The 15,639-nt window shown below is 39.6% G+C and overlaps 1 long non-coding RNA gene across 1 annotated transcript; it reads left to right on the top strand.

Annotated features, from left to right (window-relative positions):
* Nucleotides 1-225: 225 nt before the first annotated feature.
* On the top strand, nucleotides 226-6,667 carry LOC136695627 (uncharacterized). Its single transcript, XR_010802325.1, has 7 exons — nucleotides 226-285; nucleotides 515-556; nucleotides 1,914-2,039; nucleotides 2,288-2,332; nucleotides 3,837-3,884; nucleotides 5,825-5,875; nucleotides 6,093-6,667. It is a non-coding gene; the product is annotated as an uncharacterized lncRNA (long non-coding RNA).
* The last annotated feature ends 8,972 nt before the right edge of the window (nucleotides 6,668-15,639 follow it).

The following is a 15,639-nucleotide window of genomic DNA, read 5'->3' as shown; positions in this document are numbered from 1 at the left end:
TGACCAAAGAACTGTCGCCCAGTCAGAGTCATTATGTGGAGTGGCGCACCTCTTCTGGGACAGTGTTTGAGAGAAGTGGAGAGGAGCTGTATCAGGGCGAGGGGTATAAACGCCGTGTGGACGTTCCTAAAGATCAACTGCTGGAGGGGGACTGTTCTCTGGTGTTGAAGAACGTTAGAGCTGAGGATGAAGGAGTCTATAAATGCTACCTGGTGGTGGAACAAAGGAACAGTGATAACCAGTCTAAATGTATCTTCCTCCAGAGTGTGGAGCTCTCAGTTGAAGGTGAGGAGATCAGGCCTGAGGTCTTATAGAGTTATTCATTCCTGATTTCATAGAGTTTGATGTTAGAAATTGTAAAAAACATATTTCTTAAAATCCATCTGAGCATGAAAAAGGAGACAGTGATTGAATATGTTCTTAAACAGTGTGTTTATCAGTAGAGAGTTATTAGTGTTATTTCTGAGACTCCAACTAACACTCATTATTCCTCTTTCTGCTTTTGTTTCCACAGAAATCACAGAAACTAATGACAATCAAAGGAGGGACTCATCAGGTGATTTATTTCATTTTATCTGTTACTAAATTTCTAGTTTAATTTGAAGGGCTGTGGTGATAAATGTTCTGTTTGGTTCCCTGTGACTCTCGGACTCTTAGACAGTGAGTAACACACCAGAGGAAGGTCTGAGAGTGTGAGTGGTTTGTAGGGGATAAAGAGGTCAGACAAATGTCAAGGGGCAAGGTTCTGTAGAGCTTTGTAAATGAGGAGAAGGGTTTGTGATGTTATGCCTGTTGTAGAGGGAGACCGTGGAGGTTTTGAAGGACAGCTGTAATATGATGATGATGGAGTGTGTGCGGTTGAGGAGGTGAGCAGCAGAGTTCTGTACCGTCTGGAGCTGGTGTAAGTGAGAGGAGCAGGTACCAATGAGAAATGATCTGCAGGAGTCCAGGAGGCTACAAATGAGAGCATGAATAAGGGTTTCTGCAGCAGACTGAGGGACATAATGTTGATGATTTGTTGTGGAGTGTTATGGAGGTGAAAGGTGTTTTTAGTAGAGAGTTTATGAGAGAACAAAATGAAAGAGTGGAGTGAAGGAGGACGTCCAGATTTGTACCAGATCAAAAGGGGGGACAGTTACATTTTCAGTAGAAACTGACAGAGAGGGAGTTAAGAGGGAGATCCACTCTCTCTCTCCTCCATCAAAACATTCATCCTCCGTTCACTCGGACTCCTCCAGTGTCTCTGAGGAAACACAGAGCGTGGGACGTACTTTGGGGATGATGTTCATGGCTCTGTCCTGACAAGCTGATGATTTATTCAGCTCTACCCTGTGGCAGCACGTCACTGTCAAAAGTAGAGGCTCAGAAACAGCAGGTGGAAGCTATAAACCTGTAAGTTTTAACATTTAGTCTGTGTAAATATCCCTCTCTGGAGCTCAGAGAGAGGAACTACACAAAACAACATGAACGTACACTGATTCCCTCCCGGTGTTCAGCTGAGGAGTTTATCTTCCTCTGATTCGGTCGTTAACACATCTTTAAAGTGAAAGTACAGCTTTGGGGCTCATGGAGGAATCAGACAAATCCCCAATAGAAAGGAATCACCAGCTACAGATCAGCTCCGGACAGTCCAGCGGTGACCAGCTGTGTTCCTTTTAAACTCTGGTACAGAACACAAGTGAAGTTCTAGAGTCTGAGCTCAGATCCATTTTCTCTACACTGAGTTATTGGAGCCTTTATTAGGACGTTATTGTAAGATCCATGATGTTCTCACTCCAGCTCATTTAAACACTGATCAGGGGTCAGTCAGTCAGTGACTCAGTAAGAATCGTCAGCTCCTGTAGACAGACTCATAGTGCAGGAAACATTTAGTGCTGGGATGGGACTGATTCTCACCACTGCTCTGTTTACAGATGAGAAAACTGAGTCCAGGAATAATCTGAGTCCAGGAGTGATTGGAGGAGTGATTGTAGCTGTGATCTCACTGGTTTTACTGGGTGCAGTCGTCTTTATTCTCTTTAAGAGAAGAGGGAGGAATGGTGAGTACAGACCACATCCACAGACTCTGCTCAAAGACACACAGTAAACACTGAAAATCTACTGAAACATAAATGTTGTGTTGACTGACTTTTAAAGTAAAAACAAGAAAACAACAGCAAAAAATGTGTGTGTGTGAATTTTAGTCTAGTTCTGTGAAGTGCAGACAACAGTGTTACTGTGTGCAGTGTATTTGTGTGTGGTGTTCTGTGAGTTATATATTTTGTTTATTTTATTTATCTTGGTCCAGTCTGTAGAAGACGTGTGAGAGATGAGGAGAACGTTAATGAACCAGGTGAGTGTCTGTGGTTGTTTCTCACTCTGTGCTGTGTGTCATGAAAAAGATAAATACACTGAACCATCACTGGATTAGGAAACGCCAACCTTGTGTCTGCACTCACTGGGCCTCATTCATTAAACCTTTGTAAAAACCCTGAGAAAACTGTGGGTAATTTACAAGTAAATGGACATTCCTTCTTTCCTCCAGATTCATGAACGCTGTGTAAACACTAGATGTATTTAGTAGAACGTGTGAATGTTAGTGAAAACATAATGTGTTGTAAATGGTGAGAGCGTTCATCATCATCATCATCAGTAAGATCTCAGACTGAGGAATCACAGCAGAAACCTTTAACATCTACAGAAAAGAAAAAGAAAATAAATGTTCTGTGCAGAATTCAGTATTTTATTTGAGTTCAAACTGGCACCTGTTTATTTTCATTCTGTGTCATTTTTACTCCGTCACTGGAACTTACAGTGAGACGTTAAGTGAGACAGTAAATAGAAAACGAGGAGGAAAAAATCCATACATTTGTCTCCTCTGCTGCGTGTGAATCTCTTTTTGAAGTTGTGGATTTTTGACCCTGTTTTGACAGACAATTGATGGACCAATAGGAAAGCTTTAGCTGGACCAATCAGATCGCGAGGTTTATTTAATCAATCAGAACACTGATTTGTTGCTATCACTCAACTTTGCCGCGCTGTTGTAAACGCCTCCAATTCTCCGTCATGGCGCTTCCAGCCAGAGATACAGTCGGTAAGATAGAGTCGGGTAAGAAACAATGTTAGTTCATGTTTCTTTTTGCACTAACATTGTTACTCACCTGACTCTCCACTGTATCTCTGTATCTCTGATCTCTGAGCTTTTCCACCAACAAGGAACCAGAACAGTTCCAGTTCAAGAACTAAACTAGGTACCGTTCTGTGCGTTTCCACCGTAATAAACTGATTCATGAACCAGAAAAGTTTGTTTCCAGCTGGAGCCAAAGAAGAGTTGGTTTTTCAGTGTGAACCGTGTCGTCCGTGGGTGCGTTGAGGTTCAGTAACTCAAAGACACTACATTTGTTCCCCTCTGAGGACATTTAAATACAGGAGGGGTCTGAGGGAGGTGGTTTGGCTCTACAGCCAATCAGGGTGAAGCGCCCACCTCCCAACACGTCTGGCATGTAAAGAGGTGGAGTGGTATTGGTACCAACTTATACATTTCTGGTGTCGTTACATCCCCATCCACCACCACATCACACCTGCTCTGTGGGGGTCCTGACCATTTGAAAATCTACTAAAACATAAAATGTTTTATGAAACTGACTTTAAAGTAAAAAAAAAGAAAACAACAACAAAACAATTGACCAGAGCAGAAAGTTTCTGCTTTCTCAGGCTTCACCCCATGTGTGTGTGTGTGTGTGTGTTATAGTGTGGTTCTGTGAAGTGCAGACAACAGTGTTACTCTGTGTGCAGTGTATTTGTGTGTGGTGTTCTGTGAGTTATATGTTTTGTTTATTTCATTCGTGGTGGTCCAGGCCGTGGAGGACATGATGTGAGAGATAATGCAGATGATAATCAACCAGGTGAGTGTCTGTGGTTGTTTCTTACTCTGTGCTGTGTGTCATGAAAAAGATAAATACACTGAACCATCACTGGATTAGGAAACACCAACCTTGTGTCTGCACTCACTGGGCCTCATTCATTAAACCTTTGTAAAAACCCTGAGAAAACTGTGGGTAATTTACAAGTAAATGGACATTCCTTCTTTCCTCCAGATTCATGAACGCTGTGTAAACACTAGATGTATTTAGTAGAACGTGTGAATGTTAGTGAAAACATAATGTGTTGTAAATGGTGAGAGTGTTCATCATCATCATCAGTAAGATCTCAGACTGAGGAATCACAGCAGAAACCTTTAACATCTACAGAAAAGAAAAAGAAAATAAATGTTCTGTGCAGAATTCAGTATTTTATTTGAGTTCAAACTGGCACCTGTTTATTTTCATTCTGTGTCATTTTTACTCCGTCACTGGAACTCACAGTGAGACGTTAGATTGTGGCGTCTAAATGTTTTCAGCACCTGAGGAAATGAGATTTAAGAAGAAATTTCTCTGAGCAGTAAGAGTTTATTTCTTCAAAACTCCCTGATATTAGAATAAAATCAAATACTTTATTACAGTAAACAGAGAGATTCTGTGGGGAATGTATTGCTTTAACACCTCTCCTTGTGTCAGTGCAGTTTTATTTGAGGTTATCATCATATCCCTCGTTTAATAAATACTTCATTATGTTAAATCAAGTGAGCTGTTGAACACCTGGAGACTCCCTCAAACTCTCAACACATCTACGTTTAGAAAAGAAAGTCCCTTTACTGTGTTTGTGTTTACAGTAATTATAATTATATATGATTTTATAGAAGCACCACAGTTATGTAGGAGATAAATGACTTTAATAAAGATAACTGTAGGGTCTAAGACACTGAGAGTACTGCAGGTTCACTACAGTTTGTCTCGTCTGATTCTGCTAAAGCTGCAGGAGACCTGTATGGTCTACAAAGATACTAAAGACTCTCTCTAGTCTTTCACAGAGAGATAAATACCTGTGGATTTGTACCTACTTTACTAGAGGCTAGAGCTGCTTCACCTGCGTTCGTCATGTTTCAGGAACACAACCACACACAGTGACGTCAGGGCACAGGTAAAGAACGAGGATCAGACTGTGATTGTCTCAGTTTGGAGACACAACCTTGCACCTGTTGCAGTGCGTCAAGGAAAACAGCTTAAAACTCCTGGGATGATGCTCTGAAGAATGGATAGTGAACAGCTAATAAACTCAGCTAATAAACCTGTGTGGTCTCCAAAGACAGTAAAGTTATCTGTAGAGCTCTGTCTGTTAAACCCAGTAGCAGCGCAGCATCAGTCATTTACACAGGAGGGTGTCTCACACCTTAACTTTTATAGTGGAATAAGCCACAGTGAGTGAGTGATGGTCACATGAGGAACAAAGTTTAGCAAACAATCACTGTTCATCTTTTGGAAGTTGCTCTGAATAAAAGGCTGCATTAGGAAGAGGACTGTGTTTGAAATTTGGATTGATTATTAATTAATTTAATATTTATGTAGTTTGCAGCACTGCTGTGTCTGATTATTATATATTTATGTCATTAGTTCATTTAATAAAACTCCAGCAGCACTGCTGTGTCTGATCCACTCTACACCAGCACAACACACACTAACACACCACCACCACGTCAGTGTCACTGCAGCGCTGAGAATGATCCACCACTACATCACACCTGCTCTGTGGGGGTCCTGACCTTTTGAAGAACAGGGTGAAATGGAGATAAAGTATGCAGAACAATAGGTTGACTACAGTCTGTAATTGTAGAACTACGTAGTGTTCCTGTGTGGTCAGAGCTGAGAGAGAGGACAATGAGTGTAGATACAAGTGATCTTTAGGTGTGTATATAATTTTATGTTTTTTATATATTTTTGTAAATAAAATGTAACATTTTTCACTTTAGATCATCAGGATGTTATTCTACCACTAATAAATCTACCACCAGATCCAGAGGGTGAGATTTACTCCAGTTTCATCTGGCATTTCTGTTTTAATACAGTCATATCATTAAAATAGTTATACACTGATTTTCATAACACAATAGAATTATGTTAGAAATATTGACAGTTCATTAAATATCAATTAATTAATGAATAATTGTTGTAAATAAATTAATGAATAACTGCGGAGTATTAATGAATGAACACTAATGTGGGTTGGTTTTGTTTTAGGAAATGGATCAAATGAAGAAAGCAAAGATGATGTCAGAACCAACTCTGCTGATGTTGGTCTCTCCTCAGTTAATACTGGTGTATAGTGATGAAGCTGGAACAGAGAGAGTCTAATATAAAGGATTTTGTTTATTTACGACGTCTCTCATTCTTAGAAGGTGGGGAGTCTGGTACCTATTTTACATCTAAACATTTCCAAGAACCTCTTACAGGAGGAGAAGAAATGACTGACACCCAAAAGGACCAATCACAAGTCTAATGTTTTGGAGGCATCTTTGATTCACTTCGGTCCAGTACAGATACAAAAACAATACACAGAAGTACGTTCATGCGGATGTACTGATGCCAGTCAGAATGCAGCTAGCAGAACAACTGCACTAGACTTTCCTGGACTAATGTGAGCTGCTTTGATTTCAACACAGCACTAGGGACTGAGATCATTTCTTCTGAGAACTCCTCCCTTCAGTTTCTCAGCTGCTGAGCAGAGGTGGGAGACTTGGTGTTCATGACTTGAGACTTGACTTAGACTTGGGACTCGAAATTAATTCTTTAAATTAAATGTTTGTATTTGTACATGCAGAGGGAATATATATATAATTTAAAATAATAAATAAAAATAATAATTTTTAAATGGTAATCATTGGCTAGTCGAACATTAGCAAACAGATATTAATTAATTTGAAATTTTAGATTTGGCTTTGAATCGATTGTGTATTTGTAGAGAAGAGAAAGCAGTATCAACAACATTTGACTTGAGTAAACTGGTAAAATCTAATGACTTGGGGCCTGTGGTGTGATGTTAACCTTAACGCTATGGAACGATTCTATAACTGAGTCCTAGTGAGGTAGCGTTATTTTCTGCAGGTCCAGGATAAATGTTTAATTTGATTCTCAAACTGCATCTGACCAAAGTAGGACTCCATTTTCCCATTGGTATTTCCATTATTAAGTGTAGTTTAACTTTTACTAAATCACCACACTCAGAAGTTATTAATTAATAAATGAATTCTTCTCGTAATCGGGTGAAAACACCAGCGATTGTTTACGTTTCAGTGAGAGAGAAATCTCTCGTAAGAGCATGCCCTGTACAGGTCGAAAAGTGTAGGGATGAGAAATAATAGACTCCATGTTTAACTCTTTAATTCTTGGTACGTTACGGTATAGACTTACCGGTAGTGTTTCTGCTGTACGACGAACAAGAGCTCTCTGAGGCCTTCAGAAAGAAGGCTGTAGATGCAGGTGAGTCATGGCAGTAAGTAGTTCTCTCCACGGTTGATGTTAAAGTACAGCATCTACCTTCAGCCTTCGTTGTGAAGGCCCCAGAGAGCACTTTGAATCTCACCGTGGTGATACCACTGACCTCATCAATCCAGAGCAAACGAAATGTCTGAGATTTAAATAAAGACTGACTGCTCCAAAATCAGCTCTAATCATCTGCAGCTGATGTTCTAGACATTTTAAGTTGTAATAAATACAGGGTGTTAATGTAAAGAATATGAACGACTCTTTATGACCACTGTCTTTTAACTGTGGAAACTACTGTGTTAGGGCATTAGTGACTTATACAGTGACTTACTCCACCTCAGCTGGTGACAGACCCAGACCGGTCACCGGAGTGTTCCTGAGAGCAAACGGGTCAAGACGGGATGAGATGGGATCATTCTGTCTGCTGTGCCTTTTGAACATGGATCGCCTGGGTTTAAAAACGTCCAAGTGATGCTCAATCCATTTACAAACTGACACACCCCAGCACTGACCAATGGAACGTGATCAGTCAGTGCTCCTCTAAGGAGGCCGTGCTGGAACAACACAGACCTCATCTTCACCATCACTGTATGAACTGTTTATCAGAGAGCTGCTGTACCTCTGGATACTTGAACTGGTCTCCCTCCATCAGCAGGAGACACTGCCCTTCAAGCTCAATATCAACACCCAGCTTAGACCAGGGCAGCTCTGGAGCCTGTGAGAGTGTAAGGGCTCTGTCTGGTTTCTTGGTGGATGTTTCTGACACCAGAGCAGTTCTCCATCATTTGTTCAGTCTGAGCAGAGACCCCAGGTCAATACAGACACCTGCACTCTCTCTCTTTTCTGCACTGGATTCTTTGGTGTGCTGTAGTTTCTGTAGAATCACTGGAGTCACTTTCACTGACCGTGATGGTAGTTGAGATTGACCAATGAGGATGCAGAGCTGGATCTGTTTCCTCTGATGTTCTGTGCAATGTGTTTCCAGCAGCTTTCACTAGAGATATTCTTCAATTGATGCTTTCTTAAGATGTTTATGCTTCCCTTCCCCAAACCTCTGTGGCCTTAATTGCATCGAAAATATAGCATTCGTACATTCCATTTGTTCACACACTCCTCCTCTATAATAAGCTCACAAACCTACACTCATTTTATAAATTGTTTACCTGTTTGTGGAGGACTCTGCATGTGGAGGCTCTTTTTTACTCATTCCAATTTACAAGAAGCATTACTAGATTTTTATTAGGACCTGAACCCAGTTCCTCATTTATTTGTAAAGAGTTTCAATTTTCTCCGGTGGCTCATGAAATCTGATCTACAAGAGTCACTGCACTGACCCCCGATTAAACACAAGATTGATTTTAAAGTGGTATTTATTGTTTATGAATCAGTAAACCGCCTCAAACCAAAATATATTTGTTAGAAGTTTATCAGCCCATTTGCCTCTTTAGATCACTGGGGACTGGTCAGCTCATAGTGCCCCGGGTCAGAACCCCACAGGGGGAGGCAGCTCTCAGTCTCTATGACCCCTGAACCTGCCTTACCTCTAGTAAGACCTACAAATCTACACCAAAGACCTTCCTGTTCTACTGTGCCTTTCAGTCGCGCTGCACTTTCATCTACATCTTTACTTTATACGTCTCTAATTTATTCTATTTCTTTTATGTTCGTACTATTTAAATAAATGCCTTTTCTTTTATTGCACTTTAATTTGTCCTTTATATTTTAATGTTTTCATTCTACTTCAATAGCCTTTTTTTTATTGAGTTTCCTTTGTGTACAAAAGGTGCTCTATAAATAAACTTGCCTTGCCTAGGTTTATAAATAAATGTGAGTGAGGGACCCTTTAATGTGACTAAACCTCATTTAGAGGTCAGCTGTGCTCTCTGTGGTGTTCTGAAAGATATCAGTGAACAGTGTTTGTGAATTCTTTGTACTGACCCCACCCCCAGTGGAGGACCAGCTCCATGGAGAATGAGGTTCATTCAGGGACAACAAAGAAACGTGATTCTCCAGCTCCTGCCGTACAGTAAAATATTGAATGTTTGAAAATGAGTGCTTTTTTATTGTGTAAAATTTAGAAATTAAAAGAACTTTGTTCCAAAGGCACATTTGAATATATTTTATATGGGATACATTTTTAAAATATAGAAAATCAACCAAAATTTTGCTCTGGTAGAACTTTCTAAAAGTTATTTATAAAAGTTTATAAAAGAGTGCCATGTGGAAGAGTACCCTCTGGAGGCCATGTCTCATGTTTACACTTAAATGATCAACAAAACATTTATACTGTAACAAGGGACGCATTAACATTTGCACATTGTGTTTTTTATAATAAAACTGCAGTATTGTGTGGAATATTATCTTGTTCAGGACCATGTTTGTATTTTTTATGCCAAAGTTTTTTTTTATTTTTCAAGAATGTTCAGCTGGCGTTAAACTGGTGTCACTTGATGAATAAATAAAAATATAAATAAAAATAAAGTGAAAACCATCCTCTGTCCTTTACTGCTCTGTAGATGGTTAGGAGAAGTTGATGTTGATTAATTTATTCCAACAGTCTCCTCTGTAACTACACAGTGACCAATGTTTGTGGACAATGTCCAGTATTTCTTCTGAAATGAAGGTCATTAATCAGTCTCCTCTCCTGCAATAACTCTCATTTCCTCTGTGAAGACTTTACACTAGACGTAGGAACATTTGGATGAAGATTTAATGGCGTTCAGCCACAAACCCTTGAGAGCTGAGGTTGTGGTTAGTTCTGAATTACATCTTCCACTGCATCTCATCACTAACGTACAGTACTTTGTAGAAACTTGTAGTAAACACTGACTCAAAGGAACATCAGCGTTCATTAAAGTCCATCTGCAGCTGTCTCTGAGCGTAAAGCTGCTGTTAACACCAGCTACATAAAGTACACTTTCAAAAGGGTTTATGGACTAAGTGCAGCTTTGAGAGGACAGTTAGTCCTGTGTTTAATTACTGTTGTGTTTTCTGAATGAAACGCTGACTCTGGAGAGGATCCTCACAGTCGGAGTGTGGCACAGAGGAAGTGTTTGTGAAAGGACACTGCATTTGGTAAAAACACTGTACACAGGGCATTTTTACTGATTACATCTTTTAGTACGTATTATATTATTATACTGTATTTATTTAATTAATCAAAACTATATGTTTAAATCTCTATTAAATGTTATAAACACCGAGCTGTAGCTTTGTGAGAGTTTGGAGTATTTTTTTGGAGTTTGAACTGTTTTTTTATTTTTATTTACATTTTTACTCAGTAACGGATGAGATTTAAAATAGAGTGAAGTACAATAATTCAAGCAAAATGTAGTTAAGTAAAAGTTACAGATTTTAAAAACTACTTAAAGTACAAGCACACAACAAAACTACTCAATTACAGTAACACGAGTAAATGTAATCCATTACTTTCCACCTCTGCACATTTGCAGACTGTGCAGTAGAAACCTGAGGCTGAGATAGACACACCACCTCATTTGGGTGAACAACACTGATCACAGCACAGAATGAGCCCCAGGGCGATGTACTGGAAACCAGAGTTTTTATGGCCTGCAAACAATTTTATTCATTCATTCATTCATTGTCTGTAACCCTTATCCAGGTCAGGGTCGTGGTGGGTCCAGAGCCTACCTGGAATCATTGGGCGCAATGCGAGATGTTTTGTATGCATGTATCAGTGAGAGGAAATATTTAAAAAAGCATATTGAACTCTTAAGTATGAAATGACATATGCTCATTAAATGACAGATTACATTTTGTAATACAGATACAAACACAGCAGTTTTGGCCCAAGAAGTGTCCCAGTACTTTGACAAATTTAACACTTGCATAATTTTAGCATTTTACCTGCATCACAAAGACACCACAGCTCACTCAATCCCTTTGAAATGTGTGTTGATTTGTGGAAGGTGTCCAGCTGATATCCACCCAATCCTCTTTCCCATGCTGATTGGGCCTCATTTTGAAGTACTGCCTATAATTTGGGAGAGGGAAGTTGCTTTAGTGGGAGTTAAAACTAGAGAACACTAGACACTGTTTTGTTGGGGTTCAGACTGTTTTGCGAGGCTGTTTCTGATTGCACTGCCACCTTTTGCTAAGCTAATTATATTTGTGGTCTTGTTTATTTTCATTTACATTAACAACCAACAACTCTTAATGTTTAAGTGACAAATTAATTTTAAATAAATGGTGTCAAAATGACATACAAGGTTTCAACTGTCAAGTTTTTATTGATAAAAAATATTAAACAATCCATCCATCCATTATCCACTGCTTATCCAGGTCTGGGTCATGGGGGAAGCAGTCCAAGTAAAGAAACCCACACCTCTCTCTCCCTAGGCCCTGCTTCCAGCTCTACACCAGTTGTGTAATGGCTGAGCTGGAACAACATGCCAGCAGTATCTGCAGAATTCAGAATGGTTCTGAAATAGCTCTCTATTGCCTATAAATGAGAGAAAAGTTAAACAGAGAAAACTGTACAACACAAACAGGTGAACAAATAAAGCTGCATTCAAGAAGGAAATGTCTCAAATGGATTTAAGAAATCCATAGTTTTTTTCATTTATAAGCTTACCTCACCAACTAATCACTCATGAGGCCTCAGTGTCTGATATTCCCTGTGATGCACGTCAGCACCAGACACCTCTATGTTTTATATGGTGTAATGTCATCTGGTTTACTTTCTGATGTTCTTACTTCTAGTGTAATTTTTTACTGTAAGAACAGAGACAATACAGAAATGAGGGACAAAATCCTGATTAATGCCCTTCATTTCAGAAGAAATATTGTAGCAGCACATCTCCACAAAGCTTTGGTCACTGTGTATTTTTAGAATAATAGAGTTATAAGTTTAATGTGGGGAGCAGGCACAGTCTCAATAAAATTATACCTAGGTGACATCTCAAGGCAACGAGCAGACAATAGAGTTACACTGGGCCTCATCTCTGGTTGTTACTTCATATACAGTGGTGTGAAAAAGTGTTTGATGATTTCTTATTTTTTTGCATGTTTGTGACTCTTAACTGTTTCAGATCAAACAAATTGAAATATTAGTCAAAGACAACACAAGTAAACACACAAAGCAGTTTTTACATTTCTTATTATTAAGGGAGAAAAAAAATCCAAACCTACATGTCTCTGTGTGAAAAAGTGTTTACCCCAAACCTAAAAACTGGTTGGGCGACCTTTATCAGCAACAACTGCAATCAAGTGTTTGTGGAAACTTGCAGTGAGTCATTCACAGCGCTGTGGAGGAATTGTGGCCAACTCCTCTTTGCAGAATTGTTGTAGTTCAGCCACATTGGAGGGTTTTCGAGCATGAACTGCCTTTTTAAGGTCATGCCACAGCATTTCAATAGGGTTCAGGTCAGGATTATGACTCGGCCACTCCAAAGTACTCACTTTGTTTTTCTTCAGTCGTTCAGTGGTGGACTTGCTGGTGTGTTTTGGATCATTGTCCTGCTGCAGAAGTTCGTTTCAGCCCGAGGTCACAAACAGACGGCCAGACATTCTCCTGCAGGATTCTTTGGTAGACAGCGGAATTCATGGCTCCATTTGTCACAGCAAGTCTTCCAGGTCCTGAAGCAGCAAAACAGCCACAGACCATCACACTACCACCACCATGTTTTACTGTAGGTATGGTGTTCTTTCTGAGAACACCATATGGTTGTCTCGTCAGTCCACAGTTTATTTTCCCAAAGGTCTTGGGGATCATAAAGATGTTTTCTGACAAAATTGAGACAAGCCTTACAATGTTATTTTTGCTCAGCAGTGGTTTTCATCTTGGCACTTGGCATTTTTGCCCAGTCTCTTTCTTAAGGTGGAGTCATGACCTTAACTGAGGCAAGTGAGGCCTGCAGTTCTTTGGATGTTGTGGGGTCTTTTGTGACCTCTTGGATGAGTCGTCGCTGTGCTCCTGGGAAGGTTGACCACTGTTCCACATTTTCACCATTTGTGGATAATGGCTTTCACTGTGGTTCACTGGAGTCCCAAATCTTTAGAAATTGTTTTATAATGTTTTCCAGACTGATAGATCTCCATTAATTTCTTTGTCATCTTCCTGGATTTCTTTGGATCTTGGCATGATGTCTAGCTTTTGAGGATCTTTTGGTCTACTTGTCTTTGTCAGGCAGGTCCCATTTAAGTGATTTCTTGATTGAGAACAGGTGTGGCAGTAATCAGGCCTGGGTGTGACTAGAGAAACTGAACTCAGGTGATAAACCACAGTTAAGTTATGTTTTAACTGGGGGGCAAACACTTTTTGACACAGGGTCATGTAGGTTTGGATTTGTTTTTCTCCATTAATCATAAAAACCTTCATTTAAAAACTGCATTGTGTGTTTACTTTTGTTGTCTTTGACTAATATTTAAATTTGTTTGATGATCTGAAACATTTAAGAATCACAAACATGCAAAAAAATAAAAAAAGAAATAATGAAGGGGGTAAACACTTTCACACCACTGTAAATATTTAATCCAAAACCCAGATCTATCTGTGATCCCCTAGATTCTCTGGACACTCTAATCGTCCTCTTCATGGTGTGTGGGGTCAGTATAGACACATGTCCTTTTCCTGACAGATACTTCACATCTCCTTGGAGGAAATAACAGATTTGAGTGGCTACTCGTTTTACACATTGCCATCACAGAGTGTGGAGTTTTTAGACTGTCACTGCTATTCTGAGAACCAAACTTCCACCAAAAATATCCATCCCTCAACAGCACTATCTTCCAGTCTACTGTCTTGCTAGCCTACTGTCACTAGCCACATGAGTGCCTCACTTTTGGAATGTAATATGTCACCTGCGGCCCATGTTGTCCAACAGGGGTAACACAGTGGTGGAAGACACTGTGGGTTCCAGCAAGGACTTTTAAACTGGTATATCAGCACATAGGCAATATCACTAGGACAGCTTTTTTACATCTTCACAACATCACCAAGATCAGAAATGCCTTACCCCTGCAGGACACAGAAACATTAGTACAAGCCTTTGTTACTTAGTATCAGACGAGCGAAAGTGGAATGTCTAACAAAGAAGTTCTGAAATAAAGGAACTTAAATACACACAAGGACCCCTGAGACAGATAACGAGGGGGCAGGATTACAAAGGAGACACACTGCTGAGGAGGTGGAGCTAAGGCAGGACTAGGGCGGAAACAGGAACCATAATAAAGAGCACATGGTAGGGAAAACAGACAGATGACAGGACCAAGGCGTGACAGTCTAACTGGACATCAGAGTCATGCAGCAGAAATGATTAATACATAACACTCACAAACATGTTTTAATATATAATAATAATATGGTAAAAAAATAATATATTTATAATATTACAATACATATCATATATTTTCATAATGTTGAGATATATTTACCATTTGGGGTTTAGCGGACATTTGCAGTATCACTCCACTCTGCTATGTTGCTTTTTTCAGAGCGGTAAGAAAGTATTCATACCATCACTGCCCTAATACAGCCACTGACAACACCACAGTTCTCCACAGTAAACACCAAGCATCAATGAGAGAGACCACAGAAATCATAACCCTAGCAACCACCTGGAATAACACTAAACATAATTATATTTTAGTTCAGTATATAAACCACTTAGCAAGACCCTGGCTACTACCAAAGATTCTTCCTACCAACACCTTTTTCAACATCTGACGTAATCCTGGCATCACCCAGCAATGTCTCCCCAGAAACACTATAGCAACCACATAGTATCAACATAGCAGTGACATTGGATACATTAGCAAACACTAAACCAACAAGCAACTGCACAGTAACTACATACACGCCAATGTAAATTAAATGAGCATGAAATATGTTGGTCCTTGTGTGTGCTTCATCATAGGCCTGAAACAGGGGCTGTGGGTCATGTGATTTAATGGTGACACCCATCTTTTCTAGTCCACAAATAGAAAATATGGGACATTTGTGAGTGTGAAGAAACATTTAAAGGTTTAAAAATCCATCACTCCATGTTAACGTTTCTTTACACATTTAATAGTTCTTATCAAAAATGGTTCTTTATGGAATGAAAAAAAAGTTATTCTATGGCATCACTCAAGGAACCCTTTGTAGTTATTTTTAAGTGTGGAATGGACCAGAAACCACCAGGCAACACCCCATTAACAGAACATTATGAACTGAAACGAGCTGACTTACCTGAGCAGGTGGCAAGTAACAGGATGAAAAGCAGATGTTTATATCTCATGTTTACAATTGGATGATTCAAACCACCTCTTACTGTCACACCTGTCTCTGTGGAGGCCTCGC

Source organism: Hoplias malabaricus, chromosome 4 (assembly GCF_029633855.1).
Source record: "Hoplias malabaricus isolate fHopMal1 chromosome 4, fHopMal1.hap1, whole genome shotgun sequence".
Lineage (NCBI taxonomy): Eukaryota > Metazoa > Chordata > Actinopteri > Characiformes > Erythrinidae > Hoplias > Hoplias malabaricus.
The sequence above is the reverse complement of the archived record's forward strand: the minus strand, read 5'-3'. Positions and strand labels throughout refer to the sequence as shown.